Source organism: Lichenostomus cassidix, chromosome 8, assembly GCF_008360975.1.
Source record: "Lichenostomus cassidix isolate B80296 chromosome 8, HeHo_3.0, whole genome shotgun sequence".
In the NCBI taxonomy this organism is placed as follows: domain Eukaryota; kingdom Metazoa; phylum Chordata; class Aves; order Passeriformes; family Meliphagidae; genus Lichenostomus; species Lichenostomus cassidix.
Genome location: NC_139489.1, coordinates 3,217,715 through 3,235,876, shown reverse-complemented (window position 1 = coordinate 3,235,876; position 18,162 = coordinate 3,217,715). Strand labels below are relative to the sequence as shown.

Here is an 18,162-nt window from a genome sequence, read left to right as displayed (position 1 = left end):
GTTCAACTAAATCCAGGTTTCTACATCTCTTTTTAGGGTGCTTGATCGAAGTGGTGCCTCCAAAACAGCCTGCTCTGTCTGCAGTGAAGCAGAGGAGTGCAGTTGGTGAACAGTGTTAAAAACCAGGTGCATAAGTTTGAAAACGTTGATCCAAATCACATTATTATAAGTAGTAGGGAAATGTCATGACTTACTGAGATTAAACAAAGACCTGCTTAGAATCTTGTGACTTCAGCTCATAAATGGATTTCATCACTCATTACAGCTGCATAAACAAATGCATGTGGTACATATACATGTTTTGTTTTGGGAAGTTGTTGTTTTTAAAATCCCCTCAGAATTTTTTTTAATTGCTCTTAACGAGCCAGCACTCCTTGGTTCTGGAGCAATGCCTTGTGTACCTGAGCAGCACAGCCCACTCATTGCTTTTAAAAGGGAATAGTTTCCCAGCCTCTCTTTCTCCCCTTCTGGCAGCTGAGCTGTTTTGGCAAGCAGGTTGTTTTAAAGGAGAAATTTACAATATGAAACCTGGTGTCAAAACTTTTATTCCTTTTATGAAAGTAGCCTTGCCCTGGTGCTCCTTTGGAGCTATGGAAATGTAATCCCAGCCCAGTTAACAACTGGAGGAAATCCTACACATGTCTGAGCTCAGACTAAGTTTGTCACATATTTAATATATTTAATTAATGTCATTTTTAATGTTGGCTGTGGCCTCATTTCTGCTGATGGGCCTCTTACAAGGAATCCTAGAAATGGATGCCCTGTGATTACCCAGGGGGAATTAGTACTTCCCCCATGTTTTCTTGCCAGTATGTTGCAAGTGGGATGTGGCAAGAGGAATCAAAATTTTGGTCTTCCTGCTGTGATTGTTACCTGAAGGCACAAATGGTGCAGTAGTTTGGGATGGAGAGCAGACACTTCTCTGTGGATTTGAAAAGTTGTACAGATCAAAACTGTCAAGCCATTCTCTCATCGTTAAGTTTAAAGTTGCTGCTTTCAACTAAACCCACACTTTTCAGCATCTCCAAGCAGACAGTTATCAAAGTTTAACCTCAAAAAACTATGATGGCAAAATATAATTCTGTGAATTTCAGTGTGTCATTTCATATTCGCAGCTTGAGAAGCTGGATTGATCCCGGGTGGGTAGTGCCTCATTTTAACACTACTCTGCAAGTTATTTTTTTAACCATATCTAAAAGGAAATTACTTTTTTTATTCCCCCAAAGAAAAATACTCAAGGACATTCCATATTTGTGGCCATTTTCTGATAAAGATTCAAAAATCAAATAAAAAAAATTTTGGGGGGAAAATGGTGCTTTTTTTCTATGTCAGTCACAGCCTTCTCTTTACTTATAAAAATTAGAGTCAGGAAAGTAAAAAGAGCAACAGTATGGGAGAGTTCATGGTCATGGCTGCTTACATGTATATCCTACAGAGATGGATTTGTCCCAAAGTGCTTCAGTTTGTTTTGCTCCCTAGAAAAATAAAACAGGCAATAACCACAAATGTCACTTAAACTGAATGAAATAAAAAACTTTTTGCTTTTCTGTCAAGCAACCTTAATTTTTAGGCAACTGGGGAGGAGTCTTAATCATGTGTTTTCCTAAAGATTGCCTAAACAAATTGCTGAGTGTCTGAGGCTTTGGCTGTCCTGTGCCTTCTGTCAAAGCCTTTGGAGAATCCAGTTGCTCCTCACCTCTGGAAAACTTCCCTCTTACGTAGGTAGCTAAAAAGATGCCTGACATTAGAGACTTGCACTCCAAAATGTTGCTGTGAATGCCTTAAAATGTCACATTAATATCAAGAACGGTTCACCCACAAACCATCTGGCTTTGCAGATCTCAAAACGATCTTTCAATTAGTTAATTAAGCTTCCCTGTTTCCTAATAAGGCCTATTTGAAATGCTCGGAGGCTGGGGACACCAGGTCTGCACCGAGCAGGTGTGGCAGTGGCCAAGAGTCTCCCCGGGTAGTGGGAGATCCCAGGAAGTCCTGCCTGATCTTACCTGGATGTGCTGGCTGGGAAAATACCTGGCTTTGTCCTTATAAGGCCAGGGAGCTGCTGCCGGAGCCTCTGTCCTGCCCCAGCTCTTCCCAGCCCCGCTCAGCCACAGTCCTAAAAAGGCAGTTCCTTGCTCCTGCTTCCCACAGCTGAACTCCCCAGGGAGGACAGCTCTCCCGAGCCAGGCATTTCACTCACAGGGAGAGCCATCCCTGTGGACTGTGCTGCTGCTTCTCAAGGAAGATGATGTGTTTAGGGGCACTGCTAGGGCTCTCCTTCCTCTTGTTCAGTGAATAATGAAAATAGGATAGAAAACGGTGTCCGACGCTCCGGCGCGTTTCGGGAATGGGATAGATCCCTGTAGGATCCACGCAGGGAAGGAGACTCACGGTGGGAAGCAGCTCAGAGCTGTAGTCTTGAAAGCATATTAGGTTATGGTTTTATAATAGAAAGTGCTCAGCAGCAATATGAGCTCAAAGCAATCCGTGTCCTTTTTCCTCCCTCCCCTGGCTGCCAGTCCTGCTCTTTGCTTGTGCTTGCTCAGTCCTTTGTGGGGCCATGCTGGGCTCTTGGTTTCATTTGTGCTGAAAGCCAGGAAAGGGTTTTCTGCTCAAATTCACAGTGTGGCATCACAAAACCTTGTGCTCGTGTAACTGAGCGAGTGGTGAGTAGGAAAGAGGGGGGAAAAAATTATTAATGCCCAGTGCTCTTCCTAATGTGAAACCTTTAGGTGCTGTACTCTCCTGAATAAAAACTCTTCAAATGCTGGCTATTTTATGAGACAGTTTTACAGGTTTAATTGAAAATTTCTGAAGGAGCTGATTATTGGCTTATTTATTTCACATGCCAAGTGACAAGCTTAGTTACAGTCTGATAGATTTTTAAGGACAAGTTCTTTACTGGAGCCAGATTTTGGAAAGGCTTGAATATGCTAATTCAGAAGGGGTCTTGCACGGGATTTTTGCTTTTATCAAATCAACAAATCATCCTACCCTAATCTGAAATAATAAAGACGGGTGTTTTTTGAATTTCAGATCTGTGAAATTCTGGCACTGAGCAGTCACATGCTCATTTTAGAAAGGGGCTTAAAATAATTCTTTTTCAAGGGGACTGTTTGGGAAGAGTCCCTGGATAGTGTGCCCTGTGGAGCGTGGGAGGAATTGGGGTGCAGCTCCAGAGTCTGAACACATTGTCCTCGGGCACAGCAGTTTGTCTGCTCAGAGCCACATGCTTCCTTCCTTTATCAGGCTGCTCCTGGCAATCCTGCTCAACCTTTGGACTTTATGGCCTCTCTCAGGATGTAGCATTGGTTCCCTAATATCTCTTCTCTTGTCTTTTGCCAAGTTTCCAGCAAGCAATGAGGCCACGACAAGCAGGGTCACAGGTGTTGAAGGAAGTCTGCGGCACAAACAATTATTATTATAAAACTGGATTCTGTAGTTGCAGGGATGAAATGCTGCTCTTTACGAATCTGGCATACCATCCCCACCTTTTTTTGAGTTTATAATGTGTTTTCTAGCTCCTTTTGTACCAGCGCTAGGTGTGTGCTGTGGATTTAGTGGGTGGGGTTAAGAGTACTGATGGTATAGATTAAAAAAGAAAAGAAAAAGGAGATTGCCACGCACTCATTTAATGCACGTTGTTAGCTGAGATCTGGTCTGTGTTCCTAGTGTTGTTTTTATACTGCTGGTTTCTTAAATATCTGTCATGTAAAACATTAAAACAAGTTATTCCCATGTGTGAATGGCAGTGAAGGAAATATTTAGACAATAAGGAAGAGGGTGATTAGAGGGGATCGTTGATCGGGCAATAAGGAAGAGGGTGATAGACACTCTGGTACCACGAGGCAGGAGGTGACACACACCTATGGAATTCGGTAATTTAGGAGGACCATTTACAGCTGTAGGGTTTGGATACTAAACATAAGCAAAGAGAAGTTTAACAAAACCCCGGCAAAGGGATTCTCCTGCCTCTGCCAAACAAGGTAGGGGGTAGCCAGAAAAGGTCGAGTTGGAATTTAGGGAATACCACTCCATAAAGAAGTTATTCCCCCTGGCATTTCTGGTTGCCTGTTGGTTGTGGTCCCAGCATACACCTTGTGCCATGTTTTGTGACCCAGAGCTTTAGAAGATGTGTGGTTTTGGGAAGATAAACTCATGAAATGATAGTGGGAGGACTGCCAGAAGCACAGTATCTATTCTGAATTCAGAAAGTGCCCACATGTAGCTTTTAAAGTGAAAAATGTTGCCTATCTTCCATACTCTTGTCATTAAAGCAGAGCACCTTTAGTGATGTTGGTGTTTTTTATAGACTCTTCCATCTTCAATCCTTTGTCTGAATGTAGTTCTAGTGAAATCGAGGACAGTTTCCTTTCAGTATATGAATTAAGTTAAACTGTAGAATTCAGAAAATATAAACTTACCTACCTTAGAAGGTTTCACTGCTCTAACCACACTGATAAAACAGCGAAAAGTTGTGATTTGAAGGTGAAATTTAGAACACCCAGGGCCCTTTCCACCACAGAGGTGGTCTGAAGTCCCACAGTGTAAAGGTAACCCTCATGTTAGCCCTGTGTGAATGCCCAGCCCTTTGTTCATTGTCTGATCATCAATCTTCAGTTAATTCAGGGAGACTTGTGGTGGAAAAAGGTGACTAAAGGTATCTGAATTTGCCCTTTAACCATAGGAGGAATTCAGCTCCTGTTCTGATAACCCAGGTTAAAGCACACTTTGGAACAAACCAGTGCTGTTAAACTCATGCGTAGGAACTGTAATCTGTATTTATAAATGGGACCATTATCAGGAAACGTCACTGAGAATCTATGGAATCTTTAACCAATAGCTTATTGCTTCCAACTGCTTGTTGCAGTTTATTAAAAGCCAACATTTTATTGTTAGTGTGTTTGGCCAGGAAGCAAATACACTTTGCTAATAAGTGTGTGTCGATGTAAACAGTACCAACCCACGTGTTTGAGGCTGGCAAGGGCATTGCCACTTGTGGAGAGCAAACTTTGAGAATTTAGAGAATCAACCACCAGAGCTCAGCTTACTCATTTCTTTAGCAGAGTACAATGGAAATCAGAGCAGAGGAATTAGAACTGGGGAGTCTTTTGCTGCTAATTCACTCCTGGTAGTCTGTGGGCCATATTAATTGATATTTCAAAGGCTGTTATAATTTCTTTTCACTAAGTGCTAATTCTATTGTTTTAATGCAAAAACCAAGCAACAGACATTCTAAATGCAAATGAACCAGTTAGAGCCCTGAGTGATCTGGTCTGACCTCATAGATGACTCTGCTTGGAGCAGGAGATTAAACTACATGTCCTTCTGGATTTCCTTTAAACATGAATTATTTTATGATCTTATGATCTCCTAATTGTATTTCCTTTCGGGGTATCATACTTTGAACCTTTTTTGAGATGGTTACTTTCCACAAAAGACTTCAGCACTGAGCACTGTCACCTGCCTAACTCTTATCACACAGTCAGTCCCACTGAGGTGAAATGCCATGTTATCCTTTGAATATGGTTACTAAAGCCCTCTGTAGAGAACACAGTGCCAGCCACAAGTCCCAGTGTGTCACAGGAGCCAGACCATGTGTGTATTATCCAATTTTAAAAAAAGATTTAATTGAGATATTTGGTCTGGCATGCCAAAAACATACCAACGTATGATTAGGCTTTCTTAAATATCATGGCTTCAGCATTCATTTGGGTTGGGAGGGACAGCATTAATATGTCATCTCCAGGCATGTGAGATGTATTCTCTACTCCCTGGGTTGTATGACTGTTAATGTCATTTGCCCTGCAAAAGGCAAAGCAGTAAAATAATCTCAGGGGGCATAATAAAACACAGATTTTTTTCATGAGCCCCAAGAACAATATATGGTGATCCTGAAGGTGTTTACCAAAGGAAGGTGAAGGCCCTAAAAATTTCCTGAGGCTCTCCTCACAAGTGGATGCATCCCAGCTTTAAAGGTACTGACCAGAAACACCTTGGAGTGCTGGGCTGTAAACCACAGCAGCCCAGCCGCTGTTGTGCAAGCTGTGTGATGCTTGTGGTGAGGATGGGAACCTTAAAAATTGGGTAGGTAGAGAGCAGGAAATGGGAGCCATTACCTCTGTCCCAAGGGAAGTGGTTCCCCCTGTGAATCACAGCCCTGGTTTCGCTGTGCTGCGTGGGAGTGGCGTCCTGTCCCGGGCGGACATTCCCAGCTCCTGGGCCTGCCAGGTCTGCCTGCTGCAGGGGAAAGGAGCAGGAGATTCCTTGTCCCACCAGCATCACTGCTGCACAGCCTTCCCCCATCATTTGGGCAGCAGGGAGGACGAGGATGTGCCAAGCCCTGTGTGCTGCATGAATTGATGTGGTCCTCTGCTGTTAGGAAGGTGGCCAGACAGGGACGAGGACTGCAGTCCTTTACTCAAGAGTTTGGCCGTGTGCCACGCAGTCCCTGGGTTATCCCGTGGAGAACAAAACCTGCTGCTGTGTGAGACAGCCCAGGTTGCCAAGTCTTGCCTTCCCCCCGCCATGAGTCACCTGGCTCTGGCAGAGGCTGGATCCCAGCTCCCAGTGGCACAGGAACCTCCTGCCCTGGCTCACACTCCAGCCTATTCCGGAGGAAACCCTCCGCCGGCTCCAGTGCCCCTCTGCCTGTGCCAAAGGCTGCCACACCCCAGCTCTTGAGGCCTTCTTGTCAGGACACCCCTGACTTACTCATAACGGATACAGACACCAAAACCGAGCAGTCCCTCCTGCTCCCTGTGCTCTGTGGCTCCCAGAGGCTTTTCCAGTGTCCCTTCCTTTTGCTCGGTCTAGTCCAAAGCCTCTGCACTGGAGCTGTTTCCATCCATTCTTGGGAAGAGAAGGCAGAAATGAGACATATCCTGGCCCTTGAGTGTTGGTGGTGTCTACCCTTCCTAAGCCCAATAATGAGATAAATCCCCAAACCACTGTTCATCCAAGGCTGTGTGTGTTTCCTGGAGCAGCACAATTAATGACACAAGCCATGAGTGTGCACAGGGTGAAGGGACAGAGCTGTGTCTTCCACTTCCATGTCTTTCTGCTCTCATTAATTGCACCTTCCTCCACCTCTGATGCTGAGGTGCACAGAGCTGCCCCAAAGCTCACTCACGATGAGCAGATCATTTAGAGATTTCTATTGTTTGTAAATCGTGGTGGAGAGGAAGAGACATCGAGTCCCCAAGGCTTCTGGAAACATTGTGGCTCCCCAGAGATCTTTCATCTCAGCCCTCGTTTCTTACAAAGAACTTATCCTCATCACAGAGCTACAACAGCACCGATAATTTTGGGAATTTAGATCTTTGATAAAAATTTAAGTTAATTTTATGATATTAGCAAGCTGATGCAATGGAATTTTTGTGTCATGAGGTGTCTTTGCAGTGACAAAGTCTGTCATTAAATCTTAATGGCAATCCATGAAAGCGCTTGTAGTTTTGGACAAAAGGTGGCACTTATCTGGTAAAGTTAACAAGGGAGTGAAAGCCTCTAGGCCTGATAAGAGTCACCCAGGGCAGGTCTGTTGGTCTTTTGTGGATGGACTTCAGCTTTATCTGCTCAAATGCCAAGATAGCTAGGTGTAAACTATTTATATTAGAGAATTATGTGTCCATGGTAAAGTAGCTTGTGGCCTGAAACAATAACCCTTGCTAAGGGCCTGAATTTATTAAGTCAATAATTAGCTTATTAGGCATATAGCTGTGCCTAATGTAGGTGTCTGAAGTTTATTTTCCATCTGGCTTACATCCAGAGAGTTCAGGTAACTTTTAAAAGATAGTTCATGTGTACAGTGAGGAGCTGTAAAAAAGATTTGTTGAAGAAACAAAGGGGGAAAGCACACACAGAAAGTCTCAGGCTATGTGGGAGGGGAGAAGAACTGAATGTATCTTTTCCACAGAAGTCAGGTTTAGCTGAGGGGCCAGTCATGAAGGTCAGCAAAAGGCTCCTGGATGAAACAATTTCACTCTTATTCTCAGGAAGGAGCACTGGAAAGAGGATCCACATGTGTGCTTAGAAAAGCCAAATGCGGTTATGCTTGGACTCACACACTGTAACATGTGGGTTCAGAAGTCAATGACATGTTCAGATAGGGAAGGATGGTTGGATGTGTTGTCAGAGCCAGTGAATATCCCTGGTTTCACTGGCACCTCAAGAAGGGTGCTGGCAGGTGAATTCCCCTTCTGCCTGTAAGCTTAGGTAAGAAAAAACAGGCACATAGTAGGGTCTTAATGATAGAAATGTTCTTACAGGGAACTGGAAGGCACGGAAGGGATTTTAGGGGTGGGAGTGCAATACTTTCTGAAAGGCAGAAAAATACTTGTAAATATTGTATCTATTCAGATGGAAACAATTTCTTTTAGGAATATCTGATAATATTTTTTACAGTCAAATACCATTTTTACTTTACAAGCATGAAGAGATACTTCTGCTTTAGATAGACTGAAAACAGCCTGAAATCAACCCATTCATAGCCCTCAGAAAAGGCCATTTCCTTAGGTAACTGGAGCATCTTGGAAATTTGTCCTTCATGATAAAAGGGGGACACCTTTTATTTCTGTATAATAAAAATCTCCCAGAATCATTTTAGGTTGAATCAAACTAGGAACTGAACACAACCCCCACCAATTTTACAAGGTTTTTTGTATTTATTATTTTAGGGGTTTGGTAAAGACAAAACAGTCAGTAAAGTCAGGAGGGGAAGTGAAATTGCTGGCTACCAAGTTTTAGTTGTTATTTTTAACGTAACAGTACCCCATTCCTGGATGGGGAATAGGCATGAGGTGACAGGTGGATGCAGATGGAACACCAGGAAACTGGGAGGTCAGGTCAGGCCACCGACACCAGGAATTGAACAAGAGCTAGGGCTGAGATTCCCAGTAAACCTACAATTAGATATTCAAGTTAATGAAGGAGAGGCTTAGCCTTAAGGACATCCTCTTCCTGGTGGTTTCGTGTATTCCTGGGTGCCAAGGCTTGTGGTGTTGTGAGCACAGATCTGCAACAGTGACCTTAATGAAAGTAGTTTATACATCTCTATCCATCTAGTATTGCTGCAGCTTTAGAGGCTGAATTAGCAATTCTGATCAGCCTCTGCTTTTTGTGCAAATGTTCCCAGGTGTTAATCCTTGTCTTAGTGTAATGAGGTGGAAAAGCTTTAGGCTGAAATCCAAGCAGCATCTTAAAAAACAACTCATGTTTTTGTCATTACCTCGACCAGTATGCTGAGCCCAACCCAGTCTGATTATTTTGCAAGTAAGAAATACGCTCAGACTGACAGCTTGTACCTTGTGTTTTATCTTCCAGAAGAATTTTTACAGTCTCTAGTTATCAGCTTTAAAACCAGCGTAGGTTTATAGCTGACAGACTGGCAGATGTTTAGCTGTTGTGGGGAAGTTTAAATACAGCTGTTAATTTTACATGCTGGTATCATGTGAAGCAGTGCCCTAGACCACTGCATTATAGCTGGTTTTTAAGGATCCTGGTGCCCTAAAAAATGATTTCTGCCTCTTTTGCCTGTTCTTTGTACCTCTGTGTAATGCTTCCAGTGACTACAATCCTATACTTAGATAGAAGAGCAGATCTAGTGGAGCCTTACCCTGGGAATGAACTCCACTAATCAACTGCTCATGACTCCAACAGATGTTTCTGCTTATCAGACAATTGGAACCTCATGTTCTACTATATTTTTTAGTTTTTTTTCCCCTTCTTTTGATACTGGCAGCAAATGCCCCATTACACATGTGAGCTTCAAAAACTTGTCACATGATAGCAGGAACAAATTGCTAAGCCAGTCAGCAAAGTTCAGGTTTGAAGTGGTGGTCCACTGAAGGCAACTGGGTCTTAGAAGCTGAAGGAATCATTTATGGAATTACCATGCTGTGGTTTTGTTGCAAATGCCAATATTTTATTTCAGCCTCTTGTATGAAATTTGGAAATGTAAGAAGAACTCGGATCACAACTCTTTTTTTTTTTCAAAGACTGAATCACTTTAGGATGTGGAGATAAAGCTAAGTGATTCTTTTGAGGATATGAGTATTATCCTCTTGAAACCACAGCAAGGGGATGTGAATGGTTTATATGATTTTTTTTATATACAGACTTATCTCCCATAGCAGGTCAAAACCTGAGAATTTTCAGTCATGGTGGAAATACAGATGTGAAGAATTTACTTTTTTCTTCAGTTTGTTTAGTCTGTTGCATTTAACTCTACTTTTCTAATTGATAAATGACTGATGGATTCTTGATCAATCAATATCTTTGTATGATTCGGGCAAAAGGAAAAATAATTTATGTAGAAAGGATGGTAGACTGTCACTCCACAAAGATGCAGCTTATTCCACTGCCAACAAACCCAGAACTGCTTCATGCAAGTGAAACACCTGTTCCAAGAGTACAATGGCACCATACAAACTGTAGGCACTGGAGACACTTTGTGGGGATTAAAGCAACTCATTTGCAAACCATTTTTCTGTTAGCAGAGAGCAGTTAATCATGAACCTTCCCCTACCCACAGCTCACCCACGCTGTGCTGATTCAGGAGCCATGGCAGGGCATGGCCAAAAGGCACAGCCAGGAGGTTTATCAGTATTCACACTTCGTTAGCCAAGCAGGAGCCTCACCACATGTGGGAGACCATAACCAGAACTTGTTCCTTTCACCCTTTCCCATAGTAAATATCTTAACTTGCTGCTGTTTCTGATCTGGGTTGAGATGATAAACACAAATACAAAGAGCAGTGGGAGCTGGAAGCTCTTCTATTAATGGGAAAGGTGAGAGTGAGGGTAGAGAGGGTCAGTGGTTGCCTCTGCAGGCCCTCTCAGGATACTCAGTACCTCTGAAAACTTCTCAGCTGATAAAGATGTTATCAATTAAGAATATGGCCAATAATACCCACAGGGCATGTTGGCAGTTGTTTTCAAGCAACACTCCCTTCTTTAAACATCACGTTCTTCCTGTTGTTTTAAAGCCAAACTCCAACCTCCTGGTGCCATTTATTTGCATATATTTGGTGGAACTTGAACTTGGGCTGAAGGTCTGGAGTGCAGAAGGATTTGCATCTGCATAAAGATGCTGTCGTTTTTTCATGACTGTGGATGAGATTTCTTCTTTGCTTCTTGTGCTTTCTGTGTAGAGTAGGAAACTGAGGAGCCCATAAAATATGGGGAACAGAAAGCTGGTGGGTGATCCTCATTAGAATGTGTGCAGGTGTGGTGGGAGTGGGAGAAGAGGAATCATTAGGGGAAAGAATCCTCTAAGGCAAGGGATGACAGGACTTCCAGAAGAGCTTGATAAAAAGTGCTGAAGTTGGCTGACAAGCCGTGGAGAGAAAAAAATTGGGTATTGATTTGAAACTTTGCTAAGTGCCATTGGAAACTGAGAGAAGAATGATGCTGGTTGAAAGTCCTTCCAAAGGAGCCAGAGAAGACAGCTTGAGTCCATGTAACCTTAAGAACAGACCTGGGGTGTGTAGAGACATCAGAAATCTGATGGCCAGTGAGAATATTTTCAAGTGGTCCATCAGATTCAGGAGAGCTTGGTTCAAATAGTTCTGACACACAGAGATGAGAATGAAGGTACCTGTTTGGCCCAGTAGAAGCATTTCCCCTCCCCATTCTGGGACGAGAAGAGTCAGTAAACCAAAGTAAACTTTGCCTGTAACCCTAAGGAACTATGTAGATTTTTGGAGGGGTGTAAGAAAGCTTTGTTACCCTCTGTTACCCTTTGTTACCCTCTGTTACCCTTTGTTACCCTCTGTCCCACTTCCAGCTTTGTGGCCAGGAAGATGGAGACATTCCTCCTTCCGGGAAGGATTTCCAAAAGTCTGAAATCCGCTGCAGGGCTGACTCTAATCCGTGTGTGAGTCCAAAGCACATGACCGGGATGAACGGCTGCGCTTGGGAGGACGATGGTGGGAGATGTGCTCGGGTCAGAGCGAGGGTACCGTGGGTTAACTGGGGGAGTTCAGTGCCGGGGGGTCCGGGCTGGCTGCTCTCCCTGCGGTTCATGTGCTCTCTCACACACAGATCCATCCATGAGCTGTCATGTGCCGCCTGCACGCCCACAGCAGGAAGGAAACGGCTGGTCCCTCAAAGTCAGGAGTGGTTTAAAAAAAAAAAAAAAAAAAAAAAAAAAAAAGAGGAGGAAAAAAAAAAAAAAAAGGCAGCAAACAGCAGGCAGGCTGTGTATTGTCCCGATTCCTCCCGGACTGAAGGAATCCTTTGCCCCATGATTCATGCTGAGCTGTCTGCTCCATCCGGCAGGCACGGAGCATCCGGCAGCCGTGTCAGGCAGCCTCCCACTGCAACTGGGTGCTGCTGGCACCGCAGCCTGCAGCGTTTCAGGATTCTTTTGTTAGTCAGGGCACTGGCACTTCCTTTGGCATTTGGCTCCAGGAAGGCTTGTGTGCGAGGAGGGGCGCTTTTTTTCCCCCCGCCTTCCGTTTTTATTTTATTTTTTTTAATGTTTCTGTTGCAATTTTGTTCAGTTTCACATTTGGAATGTGAAGTTTTGATTCAGACGTCTCCCTTGCTCCCAGCTCTCCGTAGGTCGAGGTCTCAGTTTTCTGATGATTAGCCAATACCAGCTGTTCTGGCAATGAAGATGTCTCAAATCAATCCTATCCTGTCTGGCTTTCCAGGAAGAGCCAGCCCTCCCCTTGCTCTCCACAGCCCCTGTCATCCAGGATTGAAATTTATCAGAGCTGCTGCGAGCAGGAAATTAGTTCCTTTACAACTTGTTCTCCACTGCTTCTTATTCGTTTTATTGTTTTAACATTTTCCAGAAAATAAGGCAGAAAACAAACCTGCTTCCTTTTTAGAAGACTGGTGCTGTTAACCTGTGAAATGCTTATTTCCTTGGCAGGCTACAGCTTATCTTTATAGCAGAACCACAAGATTAAAATCAGTTAAAGTTGAACTCAGATAATGAATAAAACACGGGAAAACATTTAGTCATCCTTTAGGATCCTGAAGATAAGGATTTCTACATATAGGCATCAAAGCTGTGATGAACACCAAGGGAGGGATAGGCTCAGGAAAAATGGAGTGAAGGGTGCTGCCCACAGCCTCAGGAATGTGCCTGTGAGGAGCTTTTTTGGGGGCCTGGGTCTTCAACACCTCTATTAAATTGACTTGACTTTCCTGAAGAGCTGAGCACCTGCCACGTCCATGCAGGCAAAACTCATCTTAAAAACTGCATTCAGGTAAAGAAAAAGTGGTTTTCACTTACTTTATATCTGACTTTAGGTATGGATATGTTAATGTTTTAATGTTTTCTATGTGTCTTTCCAACAGCCACATTGGAAGATTTTTTTTTTGAGATTTGCCGAAGGAAGACACTCTCTTAATTAGTATCAGATGGATTTGGTGTTGTTTAGCATTAAAAATAAATCTCTGCCTTTGCCAGAAGTAAATTTGGCAATTGTGTGCTCCCTGCTGCAGGAAAACAATGTCTCTCTTTAGAGCTCTGAACCAGGCTTTGGCAATGAAATGGGGCCCAATGTCCATTGATCTCAATGGAAAACCTATTATTAGAAGGATCACTGTGACCACATCCTGCCATCATTTTGTACCCAGAACCACCACTGAGGTCAGCAGGATTTTTGTGCAAATATTTATGGCAGGATACGGCCCACTTCAGGGCATTCTGAGGGTTCACAAGCCCTCAGCTGAATTGTTCCTTCTTCCAGTGTTGATCCTATCAGGCTGCTAAAATCTGAGCCATGGATAAGTCAAAAACACCACCATCCAAGTTGGTGTTGACTGAAACCCAGTAATGCAGTTTGGGCAATTTGAACTCAGACATGAGGCAAGACTCTGGCATTGCACAATGTCCTGATGGATTATGCCATGCCTTGGACACTGGATGGGTTGTATCCTTCTAATTCCTCAAGAAAGCAGCAAGGAACAACTTTGATAGGTCTGTGGCTTCAGCAAGTGAAAACTGTTGATAATTGAGTAATTTAAGATTTTCGTTTTCAGCAAATGCTTTGCATGTGTGACTAGTGCAGCTAATTTCCTGGTTGCCAAATTCAGTTCTATCAACACTTATTGGAACCACGAGCTTGGCTAGAGGGAATGCTCTCTCCTTTATCCTTTTGATATGGGGAATAAATGAATTCTTTTCAGCTTACTGTACATCTGTGTTTTCACTGGACAGCAGAAAACTGTGTCACTGACTCATTGTTTGATCTTGGGTAAATCATCTAATCCTGTCTATCCCAGTACCCTCATGTGCATAAATAATGTAATGACTCTCATGTGTCTTTACAAGCTGTTACAATAACTTCAGTTTATGTAGTTTTACCTTTACTTTAGTCCTTTCCACCATGTTTTATTGGTGAAAGAAGGAGGCTCTTACCCTAGTCAAAGTCAAAAATTTTCTTATCCCTGCTGGGTGCTGAAATATTCACTATTCACAGGTTTAGATAATTTGCATAAATGACAGCATTTTAGCTGAAGTGCTTTTCATACCTGTAGGGCCAGGCATGAAGTTGATACTGATTTGACACTGCAGAAATTTCTCAGATAAAATGACAAGCTGGCATTTTCAGCAATAGCTGCTGCAGCCCAGCTGGGTGGTTGGAAGGTGGGAATATTCTTCCAAACTCTGTACATGGATTCCTTGTGAAAGGTAAAACACACACAACAACAAATTGATGTTCACCTGAAAGTGGAGTCACCCCTTTGGTTCATATGAAGAGTGTATTTTAGGATGAAGCCTAAAAACGTAGAAAACAAATTCAAAACTTCATCATTTCCCTGTGTATAAACAACTATAAAGAGAAACAAAAAAGCCAAACCAAACCCAACAAAACCCCAAACTCAAAAGGTGGCTTGAAAACACAAATGGGCCATTCCACAGTAGTAAGTCTGCAGGACATTTTCAACTTTAGACTGCACAAAATGATTCTTTGCATTATGATCTGCATCTTTAGATCCAGGACTAACATGGTCTGTGGCCTCTTCCTCCTGCATTTTATGCCTAAAGAAAATGCCACTTGCTGGGAAAGAATGACTTGCTAATTACAGAACTTTAGGTAGAAATGTAGTCGTTTCAAAGGAGCTGGTCTGTTTAAACCTTTTTCACTCAGAGGTAAAACTTGTGGAGGGGATAGACTGCAGAATTTGAAGATGTGAGAGTACAGGGGATGGGTGATATTCTCACTAAGAGCACTTCTAAGGGACAGAGGAGAAAAAGGTTCATGTCTCTGCCTTGATGAAAAAAAAATCTACTTTTCTATTAGCCCAATGCAGGAATAAAACTAAATGCAAAAGCTCAAAAATGTTTGCAAAACTTAATTCTTGTTTTCTAGCCAGTTCTGGGCCAGAATGATTCTGGAGGGAGAAGTTTCCTCTCAAACAGGAAAGGTGTGATCCTGCTCCTGCCCCTTAGTCAGAGATGTCTGGCTCCCCAGTGGAGCTCCCAGTGCAGCAGTTTCCATCTGATCCCACTCAGCATCCAAAACACAGGCAATAAGTGCCTCATGGACACAGCTCTGTGGTTAAAGTGCTGAATCAGGACTCAGACTGGGTTCAGTTCTGGCTTGCCCTGAGATTTCTTACTTAATCTTAAGCAATGCACTTAATGTCTGTGCTTCAGTTTCCTGTCCGTGAGGGTTTGCCTGCATGAGGCATCAGTGACTTGCTTTAAGTACAGATATTTTCATTTTGTACAACCTGTGACCACTTTAAGGTCACTTTAAGCTTTTTTGGGTAGATTTAATCTAAGTGAAAATAGGAAATTTTCAACTCAGTACATGTTTTGCAGAGGTGCATCTAAAAATCTGATTTAATCAAGGCAGTGAAACTTAAAGGTCCATTAAAAAGATTTTAGGCAGTTCTGGAGGTTTTTATAAGTTGTGACCCTGTGGGCTTCCCCACCTGAAATGGCCCTACATTCACACAGGTATTGGAGGGAGAATGGCATAGTCAGACTTCAGGAAAGACACCAAACCTTAAGATTGAGGTTTCTCAAAGAGGTCTAATAAAAAATTAAATCTTTATATTGGCCTCCACCACTGCAGAGGCTAAAACAGTAGGAGACTCCAAATTCAGTGATTTTATTGCTGCCCTTTGAATGAAAATGTCTACATGGAGAAGTTGCATCACTGAAACAAAAGGGAATCTTTTAACTGCTTCCTTCTATTGTCTTCCTTACTATCTGCTTTACCACCCATGTTCTTTTTCTGTTGGAATTAACACCATGGTTTTTCTGTTTCCCAGGAATAATAATAGCAATAATAGAAAATTACAGCTTTACAAATAACTGTGGAAAATACACACGGAAATCTTTAGGAGTGAAAATAGCTGCGATGGATGACAGTCACTACTAGCAATGGAAATGTTTGGCTTAAGATATTAAAAAAAGGCATCAAAAAGCATGTTAGAGATGCTGAAATTTCATCTGGAGTACTAAGTGCATGATCTTCTCAGGCACAGGAAGAATAGAGGGGAAATTGTGAATACCCCAAAGTCCTGACCCGCCTTTGTAGAGTTCTCCTTACCACAGGCACTAAGTGTTCTTTAATGCAAGTCAAGCACTGCAAATGAGGAAAGAGAGAGAAATTAGTCTGAACAGGAAGCTTCAAATATTCTAAGACTAATTGAGTTTAGATAATTAAGGGGTTTTAGAGCAGTAATTCAGAGGAGAATGGGAGGGGGGACAGTTTAATTGAGATTGCCTGCCCATCTGTGAATGCTCCATGCATCCTTCTGTGGCATGTCCTGCTTGTCATTCCTTCTGACCTGAAGGAGCTGATGTCGTTTGTATTGACCTTATTAGCTGGCAGCACTGCAGGCTCCCCCTTGCATTTCAGAGCTGTTTGTGCCCTGCCTCTGGTGCAGAGCATGTGTGACAGCTGCCTGTGCTGTCCTGCACTTGGAAATGCCCTGTCCTGGTGCCTTTTGGGTGTTCCAGGGGTCATGCTGGGAGCTGGGGGATGAGGAGTGGGGTTTGAAAGCTTTGAAAGTTTGCTTTGTACTTCAGCAGAGGCCATTCCATGTGTGTTGGATCTAAGTCTTCATCTCTGCTACAGCAAGGCAGCCAAAATTGGAATCAAGACCCAAACCTTTGCTGCTAGGGGTGGGTTGACAGTCATGATAAGCTTAGCTGGTTCAGGGAGAAGGTTCCCAATAGGTTTGCACTAATTACTATTAAGAAAGCAGCTTTTATTTAGGATGTCATAGTGTGGTTGTGCACCTTGGGAGTGTCTGTGCTTATGCTAGCTGCATATGCACCATGGATTCCTCCTGATCCACAAGGATGTCTCACAGACCTGCTGCCTTAATGTGCAGAGAGTGTGACAGAGACAGATCCATGTGGCACTGTGGGCACCAGAGATCTGGTCAGAGCAAGGAGTGAGTGAGTGGGACTGTCCTGTGGTGCAGGAGGCTCACTGGTTGTTGAGGATGGTGCCCAAGAACTCCCAGCCATTGACTCAACCACTCTCTGATAGTGTGGGCAAACCTGGAGCACTGGAAGCGCTGTGGTGACATCTCCATTTTGATTTAGAGTTGAATAAATGAGGAACACGATGCTAGAGCTGTGTCCTGCCCCACCATCCCTCCCTGGGCTGTGTCCACCCTGTGGGTGAGTGGTGTGAATTCCCATTTTACCCTGACTGGTGCCTGTAGAAACTCCAGTGATTTAAAGAAGGCTGCCCCAGCACCATGCCAAATGTAATCGAGATCAAAATGCTGTTAAAGCTGCAGCAGGTCATGTTTCTTAATTTAGAAAGCTGCTAGCAGACAGTGAGAGGAAAGGCCTTGGAGCCTCTATGAACCCTGACAAATTGTAATGAACTTCTTGAGCTTTGATGGTTACAAACAATTCAACTCAGTGCCATAAGGATCTCTGACAAAATCCTAAAAGCATCTGGAATTGGATTGTCTGTGGTTTTCTTCTTGCCTCCTGCTCTGTTACAAGTGTTGCAGTGGAGGAGTTGCAGCAAAGCATGAGGGGCCCTTTCCTGACCGACCATCCCGCTTGCACCAGGAATCTGCTTGTCAAAAATGAGGAAACATACTCCAGGATGTTTTTGTGGGGAGAACCAGGCAAATGCTCTGTACTAACCTGCCATCAGCAGGTGTTTTCCTAGTGATTGTCATTGTTACTGTCCCTCTGGGGCTATTCGGATATGGAAAG

General features: G+C 43.3%; 1 long non-coding RNA gene across 2 annotated transcripts in view; it reads left to right on the top strand.

Moving 5' to 3' along the window:
* The window catches only part of LOC146433648 (uncharacterized), a 96,282-nt gene that overhangs the window by 34,072 nt on the left and 44,048 nt on the right, over nucleotides 1–18,162 (top strand). For both annotated transcript variants that reach the window (XR_014853667.1, XR_014853666.1), the window contains exon 3: nucleotides 37–126. This is a non-coding gene — a long non-coding RNA (uncharacterized LOC146433648). The remainder of the gene's footprint in view (nucleotides 1–36; nucleotides 127–18,162) is intronic.